We start from the raw sequence: 8,807 nt of genomic DNA, 5'->3' as shown, positions 1-8,807 counted from the left end.
TCAAGAATCATAATATGAAAGAAGTGGCTTAAAATGTGGAAGGATCGGTGGTGGGATATCGTTCCACATTATAAGTCAGAACCGTACTTATAAAGGAAAACAAGTAAGTTATGTCTCGTTTCATCAGCAATAAAGCGAACAGCTCCATTTTATCGCTATGAGATTAAATGTTCAGTGCACCGCTTGGTGCAGTCTTTAATATATTTTCATGACCCATCAATACATTTACTGTAAAACAATAACAAAAATATCCGCTTACATATTAATGATGAAACGAGAACAACCAGTGTTCAAGTACGTAATTTGTAGACAATGCTTCTTTGTTTTCACCATCGTGAAACGAAAGAGACAGTGGGAATGTATCTCCTTACATTTCAAGATGTTATATCCTAACACATACTACATGTTAAGGTATATTAACCAATTTCATTATACAAAATTCATAATATTTTTAAATGAGTGTTCATTTGTTCACTTGGAGTCTGTTGTGTACTTAAGTTTAAGTAAATAAATAAATTATTGCTAATAAATAAATACTACATTAATTATTACTAATTCTAATAAGGTTTATTTCTAGTCCATTCAATTCGAGCATTCATACCGGAGTTGATGGTTAATTGTTTTAAGCAAGTAGCTTATAATTAACAATAACAGATATATAAAAAAAAAAAAAAAAACGCCCTCGCGAGGTATTTAAACATTTCTTCCGAAATGAAATTATGACAGGACCAAAGTCTGTCAGATGGCATGGGAATTCTTCAACTCGGTTGATCAGGCCGGTGAAGTTTTCCGTGCTTAGAAATTCTAATAAGGAACCGAAGTTCTTAATTATTAATAATATCAATCCTCACGAAAGTTGGCTAGACCTTCGGAGGCACTGATGTTCGAAAAGAATTTATACCGGAACATTGTCCGTCTTGACGATATCCTTTACATGGAAATCGCCAGATACTTTTCCTGTAAGGTCTGCCAGGGTATACACTAAATCCGATTTCTTCTTTATTATAACATTTTGCACGAAGCGTGGGGACAATTTTTGAGAGAAGTAATTTAATGCGTTTGACTGAACAAAGTTTCGTCTCCACACGACGTCCCCTACTTGAAATGTGACGTTTCTTCTGCGTAAGTTATAACGATTCGCTCCCGTCTTGTAGGCTTTGAACAAAGCGTCTGAAACCTGCTTGTATATGTTTGCTAGACCCTGTAGCCTTTGAGCATAAGCGGAGGGCGAAGCTCCTCTTTCCGAGTTAATTTCCCCATTATCTATAGGTATACGGTGCAAATCTCCGTCGAGAATTTGCTCCCTGCCGTGCATAAGGAAGTACGGTGTATAATTTGTCGCGCAATTAACAGTGTTGTTCATTGCGGACTGAACCTGTGGCAGAAATTTAGCCCAGTTACGGTGGTCTGATTCCACCAGGATTGACAACGCGGTGCCAAGAGTTTGGTTGTATCTTTCGACGACATTATTCTGTGGAGTATAATACGAGTTATAAAATGGGGGTGGAACATTATAACTCTTAAGGAGGTCCTTAAATTCTTTTGAGATGAATTGGGGCCCGTTGTCACAAATAATAGTTTTCGGTACACCGTGTACTAGGAAAATATTTTCCTCTAAATTCTTTACTATGCTTCCCGCGGTGCCTTTGCGCAGCGGAAATAACCACGTGAATTTATAGAAAACATCAACGCAAGTTAAAATTACCGTATGTCCTGAATAACTACGAGGCAAAGGTCCTACCAAATCTAAAGATAGCATCTGCATAGGCCTTGTTACTTTTTTCGGGTTAGAAGATAAACCGTTCGGTGGTGCCGTGCTGATTTTATGCGCTTTGCAAACAGCACAATGACTAATAAATTCTTTGACATCTTTGTACATGTTAGGCCAAAAATATCGAAGTTGTAACTTTTTATATGTTTTAAAAACTCCTGGATGACATGAACGAGTCGACTCGTGGGAGTCTGAAATAATAGCTTTCCTATTTTCCTGAGGAATCACCTTCTTCCAAGCAGTGTCCTCCCGTAAGGCTAATTGAGTTTTCGTATGGCGATACAATTCGTTATCTTTAATTTGGAAGTTAAAAAATCTTTGAGGAAAATCCTGGCAACCTTGCCATGCATTTTGGTACCATTTGTCCGACGTAGGTTGAGAGTCAAGACCCGAAATTAGCGCGAGATCCATGCGAGAAAGTACGTCTGGTACAATATGCTGCGTACCTTTACGATGGATGACGTCAAAGGAAAACTGACAAAGACGAGTGCTCCAACGCGCCAGACGACCACTTGGGTTTGACAAGGATCCAAGCCATTTCAGGCTTGTGATGTTTTGAATATCCACAAAAATAAACGATAAATAATAAACGAACGTGCTCAAAAAAATTTTTTGTTTAGACAACGACGGAAGATTTATTGACAGACAGGCCTGGAGTAAACAGATTCCCACGGGAAAGGAGAGACCGGAGGGACAGTCGAGTCTTGAACTTGGGAGCATTGACAGCCCCGAGAAATGGATACAAATCAGAAGTGTTGTTTGAAATTACAGTTAATTATTGAATTCAAATGGTATTAGAGAATATTGCGGAATATTGAATTAAAGTGAAAGATTATTGATCCGGTGTTTGTGTGAAGTGAAAGTGGTTCGACTCAGTGAGAAAACAATTAATAATAATGACAATAATAATAATAGGATAATTTGTAGAGCGCCGTTTTGTAAAAACCCACCTCAGGGGCGCCAGGTGTTGTGCAATCGCGATTGTGTTATAAAGTTGTGTTGATTTAAACGTGATTTCGTATACAGTTCGAACTAGATTGCTTGTCTTAAAAACATGAAAATAATAAAAATAATGATTGCGTTTTTAAAACAGAGTGAATGTACTTAAAGGCGGGAAGTGTTTAATCGGGCTAGGTTATTGATTCGGCGAGATGGCATTTATCCACGGAGACCGAAAACCAGAGAAACAAATATATCATTAACTGTGGGTTCGAATCCTGACAGATTAGGGAGGTACAATTTTATTTACAGGAATATTTAATTACCCTTTTATAAGCGTAGGGAGGAGGTCGAAAATTAAAGTGATTTAGCTATATAGTGTAACCAGGTAAGCTTCACGCTGAGAATGAGAGGTGACTAACTGGGTGAGTTTTTTTATATTATTTATTAAATTCCAGAGGACCCCTTTTAAAAGACGGATACAACTAGATACAAAGTTTACGACACCTGCCGCCCAAACAATGTTATCATTAAAAGGAATACCCTAGACGGATTGTCAATCAGCTGTGAGTGAGAGACAGGCCAATGACCTTTTCATATATAGGCCGAGAGGCGCGGTGTACAGTCAGTCAAAGGGGGAAGTTTTGCTAGCGTATGCCGTCCCGAATTGAAAGCGATCGGATGCAACCAGACGGAACAAAATGAAAACTTTTCTTCTGTTATTTGACTTTCTAATTAAATACTTTTCATCTATTGTTTGACTTTCTAAGTTACGAATTGGGATGCACAAAACAAATCTAAAGTCAAAAGAGGGAGATGGTAATCTCCGAAATAAAACTACCAACCGAACAACTTTTCTCAACAGGTACCTTTCGAGAGGTAGGCAGCCTCTTTAAATTAAATGCAAAAATCAAACCAATTATCCGTTTATACCTACCTGAGAGGATAGGTATTCAGTAGGAGTTACCCATACCTAATACACGAGGATGCTAGTAACCTCATAAAATAATTACTAGAACCGAATATTAAAATACAGACAGTCCTCATCCTAAATTTGGCATTTCGAGTAGACCTTACATATATCTCACATGATAATTGGCTGAATGGGTAGGCACACAACCTATCGTTAAAAAGCAGGCTAAATGTCGACAAGATCGTCGTGTGTTATCTATGTATTGACCTAGAAAGGGATGTAAATCCCCGACGGCGTGGGAGTTACAACGTTTTCTAGAGGTGGCACGTAACTTAGGACCTTGCGTGTCACATTTTCGCGACTAGATTCGTGACAAGGGATGTCATGGTTTTCCCCTTCTACACTCAGTAAAGTAGATTTTCCTGGAGGTGTTTGAGATTGGGGCAATTCTGAAATTGGTGATGAGACCTGGTTTTCTTTATTCTGGCGTGAAGGTTGCCGATTTGGAACAAGGGGAGACCCGGCCGGTTGTGATATCCAGACACGCAGATATCGATCGCCTTGCTCAAATTATCATCCATCAGTTTTGTTTGGTAAGAGGAGGAGTCAATCTTAGCTTGAAAAAAATTCATTTCCTTTCCTCTCCTTCCCCTCCCAAAATATATACATGGATGGCGCCGACAACTAACACCATAAACTTATCGTATGTATATCACATAAATAAAATCTAACACTTTATTATATTCACATTACCCTACGATAGGTAGAATCGAGTAGCTAGTGGGGGGGGGAGCAGGCGACTTAGAAGATAAGGTTTATAAAATGGTTTTAAAACACAGCGGTAATGGATTCAACTCACTCTATCTCAAAAGAACCAAGGGATACCACACATACATAGATAACTAGGTTTCTAAACCGAGAAACAAAAACCCAACACAACGTTCGGTGAAGCCTTTTTATACTGAACCGTCACGTGAAATGAGTACGTTCAAGGTCGTACGTCACGTAGACAAACTAGGATGTACACACTTGAAGGGGTGTGTAATAAAGAAAAGACGGCAGGGAGGACCTTCCTACCCCGGATATATATATAACCAAAGCCTTATGGAAAAGTTACCTACGGGACTTAAGGAAAATTAATCGTAGAAAGAAGAGAAGGAAAGGTTTGAAGTAGAAAGGGTGGATCATTACAGGCTCGAATGGTCTGTAATTACCGTGAAATGAGCCCCTTCTATGTAGGGTCTAAAATGGGTGACAGAATCTAATACCGCTAAAAGCTCTCTTTCCGTGATGCCATAGTTACGTTCGTGGGTATTAAGACAACGTGAATAGTACGCGATCGGGTGTTCGGCACCGTCTATATTTTGAATTAGAACACCACCAATTCCAACGGAGCTTGCATCGCAATGAATCGCGAACGGTTCAGAAAAATTTGGGCAGCTTAGAACTGGAGCACTAATAAGAGCTTGTTTTAGATCATTAAACGCTTTATCAGCTTCTGGAGTCCACTTAAATTTACTAACTCCATTCTTTGATCCAGTAAGCTTTGTTAACGGAGCGGCTATACTGGAGAAGCCTTTGATAAAACGTCTAAAATACCCTGAAAGGCCAATAAAAGCTCGAATTCCTTTCGCGTTTTTTGGAATAGGGAAATCCTTAATGCTTTCAATTTTTACCGGGTCCGTGCGAAGCCCTTGTGAATCTACTATGTACCCCAAGTACTTAAGCTCCGATTTACAGAACTCTGATTTTTTTTGATTTATTGTGAGACCCGCGTCTCTCAGTCTTTCGAAAACTTTATTAAGTAGTCTCATATGTGAATTAAAATCTTCCGAGATTAAAATTAAATCGTCCAGATAACAGAAAGCGTTATCATAAAATTCAGGTCCAAAAAGAGCGTCAGCCAGTCTTTGGAGTTCAGAGGGTGCATTTTTTAACCCAAACGGCATACGAGTAAATTCGAAGAGTCCCCGACCTGGGACGACGAATGCCGTTTTCTCGCAAGAGTCTTTATCCAGCGCTACCTGCCAAAAGGCCTTACTCAAGTCTATCGAAGACACATATCTTGCGCCGCCAAGTTTGTCCAAGATACGTGCGATATGAGGTAGTGGATAACTATCTCTGACCGTGACATTATTAATTTTCCTGGAATCCAGGCAAAATCTCCCTGTCCCATCCTTCTTCTGTACAATAACAACTGGGCTAGACCACGGTGAACGAGAGGGACGGATTACTCCCAAATTTAGCATCTCGTCCACTTCCGCGTCAAGTTGCCTTTGTCTTGCCGGAGACAGAGGATAGTAGCGCTGCTTAATCGGCGGACCATTGGTAACGATTTTATGTTTTACTAAATGAGTTAAACCCAGACCTTTCCTTTCGTAAGAAATAGATTCGAATTTATTAATCATTTTCGAAAGAGCTTTACTCTCAGAAACAGATAATGAAGAAGCCGGCCGTATTGCTCTTAATTCATTAAGGTGACCTTCATGGTCAGGTTCGTGAACTTCTGGAAACAGTTCCGGTGCGATTCGAAACTGCCTCCAAAAGTTGACTCCTAAGATAAAATCAGGTGATAATGATGGGATGACGTAAAAGACAACCTCCTTCGTGATTGTCCTGTACGTCACCGGCAAGGTTAAAGTACCTAGAACAGACTGACTCGAACCGTCAGCTGTTTTAACTTTAAAATCAACTTTTTCTAATTCTACGCCTAAATCTACAAATTGCTTAAAACTATCTCCCCCTAAACAAGAGACTGTTGCTCCACTGTCTAAGAGAGCAGAAAACGTATTATCTAATATATATATATTAACGAATGGACGATTATCTCCCACAACCTCCGGCTTCTGTGGTAGCGGGCCCACCACCCCAGAAGACGGTGTTGACAAAAACTGACGAACCAGTCGGAGCCAACTCTGCCACTCCCGTTCCCTTTGCGCACAGGGAGGGGCGTGTCCAGATTGACTCCAAGCTAGTTTTTTTGAGTGTGATTCTTGCTACCAGTATGTACGGTACCAACGTTAGCATTTTTAGAATTGGAGGCTTTCTTCCAGCATTCCGTTACCTTATGCCCACTTTTCTTACAAAAGTCACAAATAATCTTATTATTTGGAAGAGAAGACGTCTTACGCGTGAAAACATCATTATTGTACGTATTCTGATGACTTTGTAGTTTTTGATGAAAAGTCGAAGTGTTGTGACTATTATTGAAACTAGCCTTATTATTGAAAGACGAATACTTTCTAAAGTTACTATATTTTTCTGGTAGTTCAACCACTTTTTGATTAGAAGAAGAAGACGTTGAAGCTTCAGTTAGTGATTCTAATTTTGTTGCTGCCTTAGAAAGATCTTCGAAAGAGATAAAATCTCTTGCTGCTAGTAAGTTTGCATGTGATGGTAGCAGTGCCTTCATTGCTAATTGCAGCAGTTCTGCCTCTGGCAGTTTGGCATCAAGTTTATTATTGAGGGCCTTCATTCTCAAAGTAAACTCAAAAACAGACATACCCTTAGGCTGTTTCAAATTAAAAAGTTCTGTTTTTAATTCAATCTGTTTACCCTCTCCCTCGAACTGGTTGATTAATAGCTTGGATAGGTCATCCCACTTTAAATCTGGGGTGTAAATAGACCTATACCACAGTAAGGCAAGACCATCTAGAATTTCATTAAAAGATTTCACTATTTCTTTGTGCGTAATGCCCCGTGATCTGCAACGTTCATCTAACAAACTCAAAAAGTCCCGCACACAGGTTTTACCATCGAACTTGTAATCCCAGTTACCAAGCCCACGCGACGAAGATTCCTTATAAATTATTTTGGTTTCTTTAATTAGGGTAACCTTCCCTTTAACTTCACTATTTATTTCCCCGTCCGAATTATTACCCGTCGTTTCAACTTCGGAGTCACATTCTGAATCATTATTCTCTGAATCTGCATTAGAATTTTTTTTTTGTTTTTTATTAAAAGCGCGCGCTTGTGCGCGTAACGCTTGGAATGTATTATCTGGTTTGATTGACCGCGCCGTTAGTTCCTTAATTAGCTCCTCCTTGGAAGCGTTGTTCACATTCGGAATTGGAGTAGACATGATGACGTCAGAAGTTATACTTGATATAAAATAGAAAAAGAAGATGACCGTTAGTTTCCGAAATCCGAAAGAACTTGTCTATAACATATTATGACAATACTAGAAAGCAAAAACTCAAAAGAAGTACATTAAGTAGAAACACATCAGTATAGTGCGTACCTTTTTCCAATTAAAAATTAAATTAAAAAATTTCGCAACCCTGAAAAATATTTGTGGCAACCTTGATAAATAAGGTAAAAAATATATATATTTTGTGGCAACCTTGAAAAAATTTGTGGCAACCTTGATAAAATATTTATTTCTTTTGCCAGCCCTGGTTTTTCCGTACTATTATTATATTTATATTATTATATTTTTCCGTAGAATATTATTTATTCTCGTATTAAATCCACACGAGAATAAAAAAAAAGAATCACTTTTCAAAATGAAAACAATTACCTAATTAGAATATACATTTTTTATTTGAAATTATTTGCTATTAACCCATGCTATGAACTAATGGCAATGAACCGACTCCCGTTACTTCGATATGCGTTGTTATTTGTGTATAATAATATTCAGTTGTCAACTGCATTAATGAATAAACATGTTTCAATTTATTATTTAACGGCACCATAAAGGAGGAATGATCCCTAACATTCACACAATTCCTTAAAACAACGCACATAAGAAATTCATACAATCATGCGATAACAATTTCACTCCGGAAAACTGTGACTGTCGTCTGCCGAGAGATCAGGCCCACTCTCTTGTTTCTCTGCAGGCAAGGAAGTGTTTTTGTTTTTTTCTGTTTCCGCCCGGTACAGATTTTAAATTTTAAATTATGATTCGAAATTTTACCAAAACCAATACCCGCGACAATCGCCCAGTTCCTAACTAGGTTAGAGAATCGGCGAGGATAAATGTGATGATGCAGAATAAATTAATGAATAAAATATTAAAACAAAAGGAGTCTAGCCCTGCATCATAACAAAACCTTATGAGATACATAAAAATAATGTACAAAGGAATGGTATATCTGAAAAAGGCCTACAGAAAAGTCCATGATGATATATGTCTTTGTCATGATGATAATTTAAAAAAAAAACATAAAAAAATCATGA

This window comes from Hesperophylax consimilis, chromosome 27 (assembly GCF_061612785.1).
Source record: "Hesperophylax consimilis isolate HC1 chromosome 27, BYU_Hcon_1.0, whole genome shotgun sequence".
NCBI classification, from domain to species: Eukaryota; Metazoa; Arthropoda; class Insecta; order Trichoptera; family Limnephilidae; genus Hesperophylax; species Hesperophylax consimilis.
The sequence above is the reverse complement of the archived record's forward strand: the minus strand, read 5'-3'. Positions refer to the sequence as shown.